We start from the raw sequence: 15,141 nt of genomic DNA, 5'->3' as shown, positions 1-15,141 counted from the left end.
TAGCCATGCCTGTCTTCTAATGATATTTCAGATCATTGCTATTATCATTTCTTTAAGCAGCATCTGAAATCTTCTCCATGTTAGGACAAGAATGAGCAACAAAAGGAAAAGAAAAGCAGAAGCAAGGGCATATCTGATGATTTCAAGAAGGCATCACATGAGAAAATCTGCAAAGAAAGCCACAGCTTCTGTGGCAGCAGTGCTGAGCTATGCTCTTCAGCAACCAGCCAAGAAGATGCAAAGCTGTCTCCAGATAGCAGCACCAGAGGCATGTATGGATGGTACACGATGTCCCCTACCCTAACTGTCCCACACATCCAGCTTCCCAGGAGCCTCCTTAGACATAGCATTCTCCTTTTACGACCCTCTTCTTTCTTCATCTAAGATGCTCAATGGATATTTTTCACCCTTTCTCTGCCTCAGCTGTGAACATAAATTCAGAAGTGTGCCAATGACTAGTTACTGAGATGCCCAAGCTCTACTTATATCCTGCATGAGATGATTAGGCCAAGTAGGCCATGTATTTCCTTGATCCCTGCTGCAGTGTTGCAATACAAGGAGTTCTAGATAGTTTGTCTGAGAGGCAGGATATTTATCATGGATCGGAATAGCCTGTAGCAATGCTATTTCTTTCCATTATCTGTAATTAAACAGACAAAATTTTTGCTGCAAAAACATGAAGACAGACAAGCAGAAAACAAACAAACCGTCCTGTATAAATGCAAATATTTTACCCATGTCTCAGAAAGTTACATAGAACTAGGGATTTATTTCATTCCTAGTCATTTTTCTATTCTTCATTCTTCACCCTCTTCTGTTCATTCTCACATGCATCTCAGCAGCTGATCCATGTGGCTCCAGCTGGGAACAGTGTCTTGCAGCAGGAGTCTGTGAAAGTATAACATCTACAAGAGGCAGGTGGGCTTCATCATGAGGAGACCATACGTGCTGTGCTCAGACAGCACAAGGCCAGACTGCTTAGCTGTCCTACAGAGTTTCTAGATTGACATACCTCACTGTTGCTGCTGACCATGTTCATAATTAGCATGAGATTGCCTTTTCTCTCTGGGAGAGGGGCAAGGTACAAACAGGCAAAAAGCATGAGAAGTTGTCAAAATTACATTATAATTATCCTCATAGTAATAGTTATTTACTTTTATATGTAATTATGCTATTATTTAATACTTCATGTAAAGTCACTGTGTTCAGAAAGCAAAAATAATAGACCACAGTATGTTTTACTTTTCTAAGTGATTAAATATAAATCATAAAAATATTTACTTTGTTGCATTGTTTAAATTATTATTAAATTGTAAAAATAATTTTTCATTTAGTGATATGGAGTTCTGAAATAAGGTTAAAAAAACAGGATTCTGACATTAGAAAAAAACAAACAAACAAACAAAAAAAACAGGATTAGAATACTGGAAAAAAAATTCAAGAATTTGTGAATCTTGTTTTCCTAGTGATTTTAACACCACCTGTGAGGACTTTGCATACAGAAAAACATGCTGTGGGAAAAACAGATTCTGAAGAAAATCTCTTTAATGTTTTGAAAGTAAGCCTTTTGAAATATGGTGCTTGCATTTATTATCAATTGTTGAATAATGATTAAAGAGATTGTACTATGAATTTTCAATCAAAAAGTACCTTGATTTTCAAAATGTTTTAAATGAGACAACAACTTCTCAGCTATCTACCTCGTGTATAAATGTATTGCTTAAGACTTACAGAATTTATGTATTTCTCAGGGGGAAGAAAAATCAGTTTCTCAACTATGTCATATAACAGAGGATTTCTGGCTAAATTCACTATTTTATTTTATGTATTTTATTCCCTATTTTTTATTTTATTTATTTTATTCACTCTTCTCTTTCTTTTCTTTTCTTTTCTTTTCTTTTCTTTTCTTTTCTTTTCTTTTCTTTTCTTTTCTTTTCTTTTCTTTTCTTTTCTTTTCTTTTCTTTTCTTTTCTTTTCTTTTCTTTTCTTTTCTTTTCTTTTCTTTTCTTTTCTTTTCTTTTCTTTTCTTTTCTTTTCTTTTCTTTTCTTTTCTTTTCCTTTTCTTTTTTCTCAGTAGCATCCAAAAGACTTTCACGAGTGGGATGAAGTTATGAAGAAAGGGGATAAACATTAGATAAAGATACATGGACATTAGAGACCAAATACCCAAAGCCCTCTTTTTCAAAATAAAACTTTGTATCCTGCTGGATCTGTACATTCTTAGGACAATTAGGACCATAAAACCCATTGAAAGTAAAGTCTCCTGCTCAAATCCCACTGAAAATAAACTATTTAGCAACTTAAAATTTTCCTGTTATATGATTGTAATACTTTGACATCTAGAACTCCTCTGGAAATCTGGACCTCAAATGACTGCAGGTTGTACTTTAGGATTTATTTTATTTATTTAGGGTCACAAAAACAAATTGGCACACTATAAGTAAAAGGCACAATTTGCACATTTTCTAGTGCCTAAAGTAATTAGGAGTGGGGCAGCAGGATAACTTCAATGCAGCTGATGATGCCCATCAAACCATTAGGTTTGCTCCCACTGCCTAAGGAAAAGAACAGGCTATGTAGCATTAGAAGGCAAGTAGAGTGTTTTAGTGTTTTTTTGTTTGTTTTTTTGTTTGTTTGTTTTTTTTGTTGTTGTTAAGAAGACGATCTCTGTTAATCAAGATGTTATTGAAAATCTGCTGGCATTAAAAAGATAGCTTCATGTGAGAGGTACTATACTAAATTCATCTCTGTCAGAACACCATTTGAATTAGTAAGTTACCCTAGGCTGAATTTAGGCTGCCCATTTAAAAAACAAACAAACAAACAAAAGAACGAACAAACAAAAACAACAAAAAAAAAAAAAACACAAAGCAAATTTGAAGTTTAGTTAATCTTATTTAAAAAATAATGAAACTGAAAATGCAGACAAAAATAATCTATTTCCTTTAATGAACTGATACTTTGCAACGGATATGATTCTAGTTAGATTAAAAAGTAGTCTAAACAGGAGTTTTGTTTGTCTCTATTTTCAAAATTAGAATCTGTTACCATCAGTGCTCAGTTTACTGCCACACGTGAAAATGAGAAATCCAAAACTGAATTACTTATTCAATTACTTGCCCTCTATTTATATTCATTAAAAGAAAACACTTTAAAGGGATTACACTTCAGTCAATAAGATAGTTTCAAATGTAATTGGAAACAGGACAAATGAAAACATCGAATTAGGAAAAGCCTGAACTGCTTTCAGCCACCCAGAGGATTTTGATGTAACAGCAAGTGAACCATGGTATAACAAGAAACAATAGGTGTGACTGTCCATAAATAATAATAGTTAAATCATAATAACGGATCCTGGTAGATACTGTATTGCCAACAAATATTTACAAGTTTGTGACATATAAGATGAAATCATTCAAGGAAATTGATATTTTTTACCTGTAACCTGTCACTTTCCATAAAGAATAAGGCAAAGGAAGTAAATGTGTGTGTGTCCATATTTAAAGAAATCCTGGCTTACATGGCTGATAAAGATTAGTCTTTCAACATTTGCATAGTTAAGAGTGAGCACATCTGGAGAGTCATTAAACGCTGACATCAAGTCCTCATTCAGTAAGTGCAGAGCAAATCTGGGCCATACAGCAAGCCAGACGGCTTATGGTAGTAAGGTAGGAGGATGAAGAAAGCAAAGAGAAAGAGGAAGAGAAAATCTGTGAGTGCACCCAAAGAGACTCAAAGGTTCTGCTGCCTCCCTCATCACAACCAGTGACAGCTAAGTAGCTCCTGCCTAAGAAACCAAGACCAGGTCTTCAGAAAGGCAAATGGAGACAAAGGAGGTTCTTTCCTGAGACTATTTATCACTCTTTCTCAACCTTCTTAGCTCTCACAGTAGTTACCGTGGAATTTTCTTTATTTTGTTTTATAACTTTTCACTTACAATGCTGTTGGAGACAATTTTCCTCTGTGGAAATTAGCATAAGCCCTTTCCTCTTACTGTTTTGTTTCTACCTGTTCTTAAATATGTAATGCCACGTTACAGTACAATTCTAAGAGTCCTGTGAGATATCAGCTCTAGTTCCCAAAGAAATTGAATGGAAATTTTCACTTTCTTGAAGAATGAGAAACAAAATGGAGGTAGAACCAGCCTCCTAATTCCTCAGGCTGATTCAATGCTGAAAGTACCCCACATACTAGTGAAAGAGCCCATCTATTTTTATTTTTAGAACCCTAAGAAGAAGTTACACCTTACTGCAGAGGTAGGAACTTTTCCCTGAAAAATTTTCCCTGCCGTGGTGCTCGCTGCATGTTATTGCTTGTTATTACCAGCAGCAGTGATGCCTTTCTGTAACGTACTTAGTATTGCTCCGCAGGGAAATAATTACAGGATTTTGGTTGTACTGAATCTAGTCCTCAAGAGAGACTGATTGCACGTACAATGCTAGACAGAATTTCCTCACTCTGTTTTCTCACTTCAATAGTTTACAGAGTATCTGCTAGCTTAGAAAAAAAAAATAACGTTGAAAGTCAGTTTCCAGTTTTAATGATCTCATAAATCCATAGTGTGTTTATGAATGCATGGGAAAATATTCAAATATTTAGCTTGATATTACTGTTTTTTTCTAATCTATTTTTGACCAAAGAAAATAACGCAAAATGCATACAGAGCTAGCCAATTTTATTTGTTTCTCTCATAGCTCCTGTAATGCAAGTCAAAGTTTTATTATTTAAAGAAAATAGCACTTTGACTTTCTTGGGATCTGAACATAAACACAAAGTAGACAGAAATAGTACAGACTACAGACACACACGCACACACAGAGGCATTTACACTCCTACCTTTTCTTAAAATGAAGTTGAAAGCTGCAGTTTTGTTTAAGTCAATCCTTGATGCACAAGCTGTATTTCTAAGAGAAGAACTTTATTTTTTTCCTGGAAAAAAAGTGTTAGAGACAGACAGATAAATAGATAGATATGGACACTTCTTCAAGAAAAGCTGAAGAATGAGATAATTTATTTCACGAGTTTTTATTCTATTCCTTAAGCATCACTTAGCCCATGAAGTGGATCACAGTAGAAAAACACTTTTACAGTTAAAATGCTATTGAGCAATTTCTTTTGAAGGCTATCAAGGAAAAAAAGAGGTTGTGTTATTTATGCGTACAAGATACAAGTCTTGATTGCATCCACTTTATCAGCTGATACTCAAAAAATAAATAAATAAAATAAATGCCACCACCAAGACCTATTTTAATGGTAAATAACCTGCAATGATCAAGTTAAATTTTATGTATATAACAATGTCGAAGTAAAATATATCATTGGACTAATACAGGCATGTTGGTAGTATTGCTGCTCATCAAATCTCTTATATGAAAGGATGACCATTTGCCTTTTCTTTCCAGTGATGATGATGTTTAGCTGACACATTTAATCAGCCAGTAGAATGGAGAAAATCTGTTTTGCATTCATTTTACACTTGCAAACTTTGATGAGTAGCTAGCTGGTCAAAAGAGGTGATTCTCCCACTGTATTTACATTGGTGTGGCCTCACCTTGAATATTGTGTGAGATTCCGGGTTCCCCAATATAAGAAGGATGTTAAGGTACTTGGAAGCACCCAGAGGAAGGCACCAAAGCTGGTAAGAGGGACAGAAGGCCTGTCCTGTGAGGAGAGGCTGGGGACACCTGGATCATCCAGCCTGAGAAGAGGAGGCCTCGCCACACTCTGCAATTTCCTGAGGAGGGGACACGCAGAGGAGGCGCCACTCTCTGTCCTGGGATCTGAGGGCAGGATGCAGGGGAAGGGCACAGAGCTGTGCCAGGGCAGGGTCAGGCTGGGCACTGGGACCCAAGTCTATGCCTTGAGGGTGCTCCAGCACTGCAACCTTGGCAGGTGGATGTATTTTCACTTGTCTCAGAAGACTTTTTTTTTTTTTTTTAAACCATTCTGTCATATAAACGGATCTATCTTGATATTTTTCAGTGGCAGGTATTGTTCACAAACATGCAAAAAGGGGCAAAGGGGTTCTGCTTACACAATCCACTGTCGATATCTTTACATACAACACCTACTTCTAAACTACATACTTGGTGTTCCTTCTTTAGGGTAGCATGGAAAGAGGAACACAGTTCATCTAATCCTAAAGTCAAAGTTTAAAATTAATCAGATGAATGCTGCAGAACAGCCCATTTTTCCTTCTATGAGTATGAAGAGAGCCCAGAACACCTAATTCAGATGAAGTATACATTGTAGTTTTCTGAAGTTAACACAGTGAACACCATAGCAGGTGACCTGAATTTAATTAACATTCGTTTAGTGTCCCACTCAGGATCTAATCCATAGGTAGATTTCTATTGCCATTGCAAATTAATTTGAGGTTTTTGATTTTGAAAGAAAGTCTCTCATAGTTCCACAGAGATATAGACTTGTAGTTAATAAATAAGAATATACTTTCAAAAAGGTGGCTAGTGTTCATCTAGCAGCACAAAGGAAGTTCTTCATTTTCATTTGAACCTTCACTCGAATACTTAATAGAGTATGCGTATCCTATAATATATGTCTCTGTATCCCAATGAAATGTCATTTGAAATGAAAGTATCATGGACAGTGTCTAGAAAAAATTTCTAGTGAATTGACTGGACTCAACGCTTATCTTTGAAAAGACTGTAGTTAAGGACTACTCCTAAAAACGGTTATTGATCAAGCACTTTATGCATATTATAAGTATCCTTTACTACTGAGAAATTAAATCTATTTTACAGTGAACAGAATACATTTGACATTTTGTCTTTGGTGGTGACATAAAATAAGGAGTAGTTGCAAAAGGAGATAATAGCCTTGGAAGATAATGAATAATAATAAAAAAATAATCAACAAAAGATAATGCAACTTACTGCTGCAGTACAAACCTTGTCAGATCATTTTCTATTTAACACGGTTTTTACAAAATGGTCACAATGACCTGTCAATTACACAATTTTATGTCATGATGCTGCTTGTGTTTTGTTTTTGACTATATAAAATGAACTAGTACAGCTAATTTGAGAAATCCCCTCACAGGGGCAATACCAAGCAGAAAAGTCCTGAGAATATTTTGTTGCCTGTTGAAAGCCCTCCCAGTGTACTACACAGAGTTCTTGCTTCCCCCACAGTTGCTGAAGTACCATAGCTAACTGGCAGCTTGACTGTATCTGAGTTGATGTGACACCTGTTTTTATCATCCTTCACTGTGCAAACATCCTACAGATGCTTGTACTGATGGACTTTCAGTAAAAGGAAGTGAATTATAAGTTCATTTGGAGAAAAGGTGTTAGACAGATGTACCACAGTTATGTAGTTAGGAAGTAAAGGAATGGCAAGCTTACTCTCACATATAAAGAGGTAAACGTGGTAATCACAGAATCACAGAATTTCTAGGTTGGAAGAGACCTCAAGATCATCGAGTCCAACCTCTGACCTAACACTAACAGTCCCCACTAAACCATATCCCTAAGCTCTACATCTACTTCTGCTTTTTCCATTGAAAAGTTTTGTGCAAACCTGCTATGAATTTTCTAAGAAAGAAGTCTAAAATGCAGGGAACAATACAGCAGTGGGAGTACAGCTTGATTATGCTAGGTGGTACCTTATTGATCTCAGGTAGGTTGTCTCTTGTGAGAATGTATGATTTGCATCAGAATGTTTGTCCTTTTTCTCATGTGTATGTCACTTTGGCCAAGAATTAATTTGAACAAGACTCTCAGATGCATGTGTATAGGGCACTACAATATATCACCTTAAATATGGAACTAATGAATTTTTAGCTGAAGTTTGATAGCCGTTGAAAAAGTGGGTGATTAATAGCAGTAGAAGTGTTTGTTGTTGTTGTTGTTTGTTTGTCGTATTGGCTTTAAAGATGTTGGTTTATTCTTGCTGAGGAGAAATCCCACTATCCAAGTTCTGTCAGGAAAAGCAATTTCAAATTAACATTAAGGGATACAGACCTTCTCTGATGAAATGAGCTTTTTATTTTTATTATTTTAATCAGAAGAAAAGGAATAGACATCTCTTTGTATTTAGACAACTAACTTTTTTTTTCTTTTTTTTAAACTTTGAGTATATAGTGATCTCTGTTGAGTCAATTCCAACTAGCATCATCTGAAAAACATTTTCTTCTTCCATGTTCTAACTTTCTGAACATTTCTTTTTGGCAATAAGATATTATCAAAGCAGATTGATGTGAGTACATAAATAACATAGCCCTGAAATTCTAAGAACTGTGTCTTTGAGTTTTCTCAGAAGGTCAGATGCAATACCTGCATATACATCATTAAAGCTACTGGTATTCTTTATACAATGTCAATCATTTCTATGAAAAATAGCATTTTTTATTCTTCTCCTACTTCATTTACTTTTCTCTCACTTCCCACATTTTGTCTTATGAGCTTACCTATTGGTCTCCATATTATTGAGCCTGTCACTGTCTAGATTTCACTGTGGTAAAATCTTTCCTCACATCAGCACTCCTGACTTTTTCATTTCTACAAATCCCTATTACATGATTTCCAAAAATCCCAGATCTCTAGACTGTTGTGCATACAGACAACTGCAGTCCTTCCTTTCATTTCTCAACTGGCTCAAAGCCATTCAAAAGAACAATCTTATCCTGTTGAAATGTCTGCTAGCTATTAAAAGCCTCGGGAGGCTAGAGACTTGTTCTCTTGGCATAAATGTGGAAGATGGGTTCAGGCTATTACTTTGCTACAGCTCCCATGTATCAATCACAGTGAGCAAGTCAAATGCTGCCACCTCCTTTGAAAGATGCAGGCACCAGCTTTGTCTTGGAACTCCTTGAGTCTTCATGGTGGTAACATTATCAACAAATTAACATCTGCCAAAATAATTTCTGACCTGTTATTTAGCTAATAAGTTGGTCAGAGCCCAACTTATGTCAGAGCTAAAACAACCCAGAAAGATTTTGAGACTAAAGAGTAGACTCCAGCCTCACAGCAAGGCACAGAGCACACCAAATCTATTTACTTTATATACCTACTCTTGCTAAAGGCTTGCTAAAGGCAAGCTATTACAGTCTGCAGAAGCAATTTCATGAGAAGATAATTGGCAGGCATAGTGAAGTCTGGACAAGCATCAAACAGATACTGAGTCTGAGACAAGAGACAGCTTTCCCAGTGGGTACTGGAGAAAGTAAGCAATCTGGCTATGATGGCTCAAGGATCCTCAGAAAAAGTAATGCTTTTATTTCTTTTTTATTTTATTTATTATTTTCTTTCCTCCCCAGAGATAAGGCTCCAAGAGGCTCCTAAGGCATCCGAAAGATTCTGTCCCCTCAGCATCCTTAATTTTTTTTTCCCAACTCCTTGAAAAAAATATATAAAAAAATTCCTCACACTTACAAATTACTTACTGAAGTTTCCATCCTCCTATCATCACTAATGCATCACCTACTTTTGAAGCAGCTCTTTAACTGTGTGAGAAATAATATGTTGCTGTCCTGAGGTCCCATCTATGCCGATGAATCTGTTGAGTGGCATGTAGTCAAGTGGTTTTTTGTTTTTCACAAAAAAAATCTGTTTTACGAGAATTCCACATACCAGTTATAGATTGTAAGGGAAACTGTATATGACATGAAGTTGTATTGCACCACTGTTAGGGTTGCCTGTCTCAGGATCTCTCTTTTTTGTACAAGCCTTTATACTGACTGGTGTCCAACGTCCTCTCAGTTCATAAAGCCTATGAACTGAAGCTAATATATTCATCAAATTGTATAAGGAGCTTTGTTGAAGAACTCATTAATTTTTTTTTCGAGTATTTTGATGTCTTAGCAGTATGAAAATTGCCACTGCCAAACTTAGTGTTAATAACAGAAAAGGTTTGTTGAAAGCTAATTTACCAGGATACCTGTTTAATTGCAATATCCTATTTCATGTAGATGCCATTCTATTTATCCAGAAAGGCTATAAGGTTAACTCTGACATATGGTAGTGCTTAATGAGCCTCAGATTTTTCCATTTTGCTGTATATGCTTTCTCCATTAAATAAAGCAGTAACATAAATATGCATTTCTCTTGAACAAGCATGGGAAATAAGGTACCACAGTAATTATGTCTGGCCTAACTTACTTGTTTCTTTGCTACTGACTCAATACAACTTTGAACTTCCACTCACAGACACTGGAGAAGGAGAAACTCGCAGATGGGGTACAATTACTAGGATTGAGCAGATGATTTTGTAACAGATACAGAACTGGTTGGATTTACCTCTGCAGTTTCAAGAGGATTCTGGTAAATATCCTGATTTAACCTAGAATATTTCCTACAGAGTTGTGGGAAGATAACTTAGTTTCAGAAAAGAGCTTTTAGTTCAACTTAGTATTAGTTGCATGGAAAATGCATTGGAATACATGGAAATGATGCAATAATCACACAGAAAGTGATCTAAATGGAAGCTGTCTGATGGCTATTCAGCACTTTGTGCTATAGCCTCCTTGCCTCTGAACTTTGTTCACCATCAGCCTAGGGAGAAGGCAAAGCTGGTTTTTAGGTAACTGTATGTTTCCTGTGTCATACCTCCAACCCTGTCTCTTACAGAGAAACCAGGGGAACCTCAGTCTATTCTGATTTACACTTATTTGCAGTGTACGGAGCATTTCCCTGACAGAGAATAGCTGGAGCACAGCAGGACTGGGCTATACTCCCGCCTTTTCCCAGGCTTTGCACTGAGCTGGATGCTGTTTGCAGCCATTCTACCAGATCTACCCCCTTCTGAGGAATTCACAAATCTATAGCCTGTCTTCAGGTTAGGGCTGCTGTCCCCAGCAGAATTAGGGACATAGAAATCACCATATCAAATCAGAATAATGGGCTGCGTGGTACAATATACTGGGGCCAGCTGCTATAGAAGTTTTTTCTTACCCAATTGTGGAAGATGACGCATGATTTTGTGATATTACATTGGTGTAAGCACATTTGCTTACTTATGACATTAATCTTTCCTTGCAGGTGTTAAGCTGGGAGGGAGACCAATACAGAAAGTGAGTAACAGAATAATGACAAAGAGGAAGGGCTGCCATAGGGAATACCATGGGTTATTAATGAAGCTATCACTGAGAAATAAGCTTTCATCTCGAGCACTCTCTGCTGGGAATGCAGACTCTTCCTTGCCAGAACTTAGAATCAGCTTATATATCGCCCCTTATTTCAGAGGATGAGAAGAGAACTTGATGGAGGGCCTTGTCAATAACATTTACACGTGAGTTTAACATGGAGCAAAGCCCCTGACATGTTGTAAAAATTAAGATGTTTATCTGAGATTTATGGAGGCACCTGACTGGGCAGTCATTTGTAGTCTCCACTGTTTGGGGATAAACACCAAAGCTTTTAGGTGGTATCAGTATTGCAAAATGTTTGCAAGTTAAATGCAGCTATAGTTCACAGCATGACACAATTTCTCATGTTTATTTTTTATGGCTGTTTATCACTGGTGACAGAACCACCAGTGGTGGATGCAGTAGTGCAACACAGCAAGTTTCAAACACAATCCAAATAAAGCAGAAAGGATTTCTTTGACAGCATGGTATGGTTACCTCTGAAAGCATAGACACTAACAAAGTGAAGGTGATGCATTTTCTTGGTTACTAACTGACATGCACAAGATATTCCAATTTTCCTTGTAGAAACTAATCCTGTATACATTTCCAATCTCATTAATAAAAACCTGAAAAAGAATAGTGTTGGCCACAAAGCTGGAAGTAAGGCCCCATTTCAGGCCATAGAAAGCAACAACTGCTCTAACTACTTTCCTCTTGATACATTATCATCCTTCACAAATCATCTTCATGACCAGGGTCTTGCCTGCTGGGTTCCCATGGGGAGTGGTGTAGGACGTTGCCTTCATCATGCCATCCTGCTGGGCACTTCACCTTCTCTGGGCACCACTGGCGCTGCCCTCCACATCTGGGGACCTTCCAGTTACATTTGTCCTGTAGCCTGGGCTGCTAGTTGAATGTGGTTTGTGTATGATGTCTGCAGAAGATATATTTACTGCAGATGTGGGCATATTGCCCATCCCCTCAGCAGCTCTCCTCCAGTAAGTCTGGGTAGCCATGCGAAGAGGACCCAGATGGACAATATTTCAGTACAGAGCAGAAATCTTCTGAGGATCCAGCTGTGTACTCAGTGCTAACCCTCGCTGAAATATTGGCTGCTGCTTCTCTCTCTGTCTTGTCACTACCTTGATTTAGAAGGGAGGGATAAAGCAACTATCTTTACCTGTGCTGGTAAAGTGTTATCTGGAACAAGCAAGAATCAAACTTTTGTTTTTTTTTTTTTTTGGTCATTAGTATTAATAGTTGTGACTATGGATGTGCAGTCACTTTTCAAGAGCCTGTTTGCATGCAATATCAGCATGTTTGCTTACTATTCCACTGTCCCACTCTAATTAAAAATTCTGGAATGGTTGGTTCTGTTAGTATCAGCTGCAAATTAAACAATTGTCTTCTACATATGCCTCAATCACATAATACAATACCCTGGAGAAAAATAAGCTTTTGTTATTGATGTAGGGAAAATAATATAGTTGGCAATAGATGGTGTACTGTAAACCAGCACAGAGCAAATTTGGTTGGCTAATTTTATGTCCAAAAAAACCCACCCACCAACCCCCCCAAACCAAACTGATTCAAATTAGCTTCAGGGACGTGAACTTGACCCACAGTAATAATGTTACAAATTACATCCTCAATTAGCTGATCTTAGTTTATTGTCATGTAAGATTTGGGTTTTAAATGATTTTTTTTCTTGTTTTTTTTTTTTTTTTTTTTTTTTTTTTGATACACTTTATTTTGTTTGAACAGAGATGTTTTGTGTTTTCAGTGTTTGGTATCAAATCTGTTCTCAGAGTGGGTTGGAGTGGTAAGAGTGAATATGCAGCCGCTGTGTGCCTTTTGAATATATATATATAAAATATTACATCAGAAGAGTATAGAAAATCAAGACAAACACAAAGGTTTCCTTTAGAGATATAAACATGACTCCACATCATTGATAGATTTTATTATAATAAGCAAAAAAGTGTGTTTTTAAGCATGTTAGCTCTATCCAGTTACATCAACACAGCCAAAAGCCTCACTGAGAGGATAATTGTCTAACGATGCTAAAGAGTATACTCCATATAAGATTTCTGTGCTCCCGCCACCCCCAAAAAAAATCCAGCCAAGATACCTGAAAAACAAAGAAACAACAACAACAAAAACACCTTTGTCTTGCATGCATATATATTTTCTTGAGGTTACAAGAGTCTGGTGTCAGGCTTTTCTTCACATGGTGTCAGAGCCTTCCCTGTGCTAAAGTGGGACCAAATTGGTTGCCTCTAGTGATGCTACTGGTTAGCTTCCACAAAGCCAAGATTTCTGACTGAAGTGTATTCTTCTTAACATGCAGAGAAATCTGAAGCAAAATTTGTCTGAATTAAGTGATCTTTCCTACAGTTAAGCATTTTAATTTCTCCTTTGTCTCTCACATAGGTTATGTTGACAGTAAATGTAAGTTACCATCTTACTATGCACTTTGTTCCAAAGAGCTGTGGCTGATATATGTTTCCTATCTTTAACTCCCCAAAACCACAAACCACAAAGCAAACCAACTAATGAACAAAAGAAAAACAACAAACAAACAACAACAAAAACAACACCAATCAACCCCTGGAAGCCTTTTTCAAATTAGTAGACTTGACAATAATTATTTGATGCTGAAAGGAATTATCATATGTGCTTCACTGTTCCCATAGCAACCCATGAGAGATAAAAAATGGAGATAAAAAAAATTCTGTCTGTGGTCCTGGATTCTGTCAAGCACTGTTGGGCATACCCAGAGGGCTTCCAGGGACCAAGCAGCCTGCAGAACATCTCAGTAATACCGGACTGAAAAGCACTGTGAAAAATGCTACGTGCTTCACAGGAAAGCCTTTGCAGAAATATCCCCAAAATTTCAGTGTTACTGGATGACTAATGACAGTGGCAATAATTTCCTGGGCATCCTTCTGAGGCTTTCAGAGGACTCAGAGGAGCTTCAGCACTGTGTAGATGCTATATATGGAGGTGACTGCCAGAGCATGGATGTTGAGAAGGACAGATCCTTTTAAAACCAAAAAGTTCATGAAACAAAATACCAGAGAATTTGGATATATTGAGATAGACACCAGGACTGAGCAGCCTGCCTCCATATTCTTAAAGGTATGAAGCATTTGCAGGAAGAATCACAGTTCATTCAACATGCTTATCACTTAACAGCCTAAAATTGCTGTTAGGTGCAAACTCCAAGCAGCAAGCTTGGACTGCTGCAGCTGTACATTTACATATAATTATGATCCGGGAGCTGCAACACTGCAGACATATCAATAATTAGTTTTGTAGCAAGCAGCAACTCAAGCCTGCTGAGAGGAGAGTCCACATTCTGGGTGTTTGGGATTTTATTTTTATTTTTTTAATTGATCATTTAAATATAATAAATATGACTAAAAATATAAAATAGGATTGCTTATGAGGAAAAATGGGCTATCTTGTGGAATTATAGACAGCTGATCTGACACTGTATATAAATACGGTAAAAACAACAACACAGTCCTTTTTGAATGCTTTTGCTCTGAAACTGTACATTTCAGTCAACGATCAAACATAACCATCATGTCACAGCACACACTACATAAATATAGATTCACTTAACTCAGACTAAATATGTTCCTCTGTGATATGCTCAACTTCCTGTGTCATGACAATCCCTCATGTTGACAATCTATACTCATCCCCTCTGCACTAATATTAAAAAGAGCATGTAAAGCACATTTTTTACCTTGGGGAAGTGTTGAACTGAAAAAGTTTAATATCCTGTAGCAGTGTTATGGCTGGTTCATAAAAATTCTGCCTTGTGAGAAACCTGACAAGGCAGCAGTCTTGAGAAAGCAGTCTTGAGTCTTGAGAAACCTTTTTTTTTTTTTTTTTCATGAAATAAGGAGTAGGCTTGCTGGACTGCAATGTAACTGAAAATCTAACATAAAAACAACAAAACCTTTTTTTTTTTTTTTTTTTTTTTAATATTATTGAATATCTACAAATGGAGAAAGGGTTTGGATCTTAATTTAAGAATACTC

This window comes from Anas platyrhynchos, chromosome 2 (assembly GCF_047663525.1).
Source record: "Anas platyrhynchos isolate ZD024472 breed Pekin duck chromosome 2, IASCAAS_PekinDuck_T2T, whole genome shotgun sequence".
NCBI classification, from domain to species: domain Eukaryota; kingdom Metazoa; phylum Chordata; class Aves; order Anseriformes; family Anatidae; genus Anas; species Anas platyrhynchos.
This window is presented reverse-complemented; position numbering follows the sequence as displayed.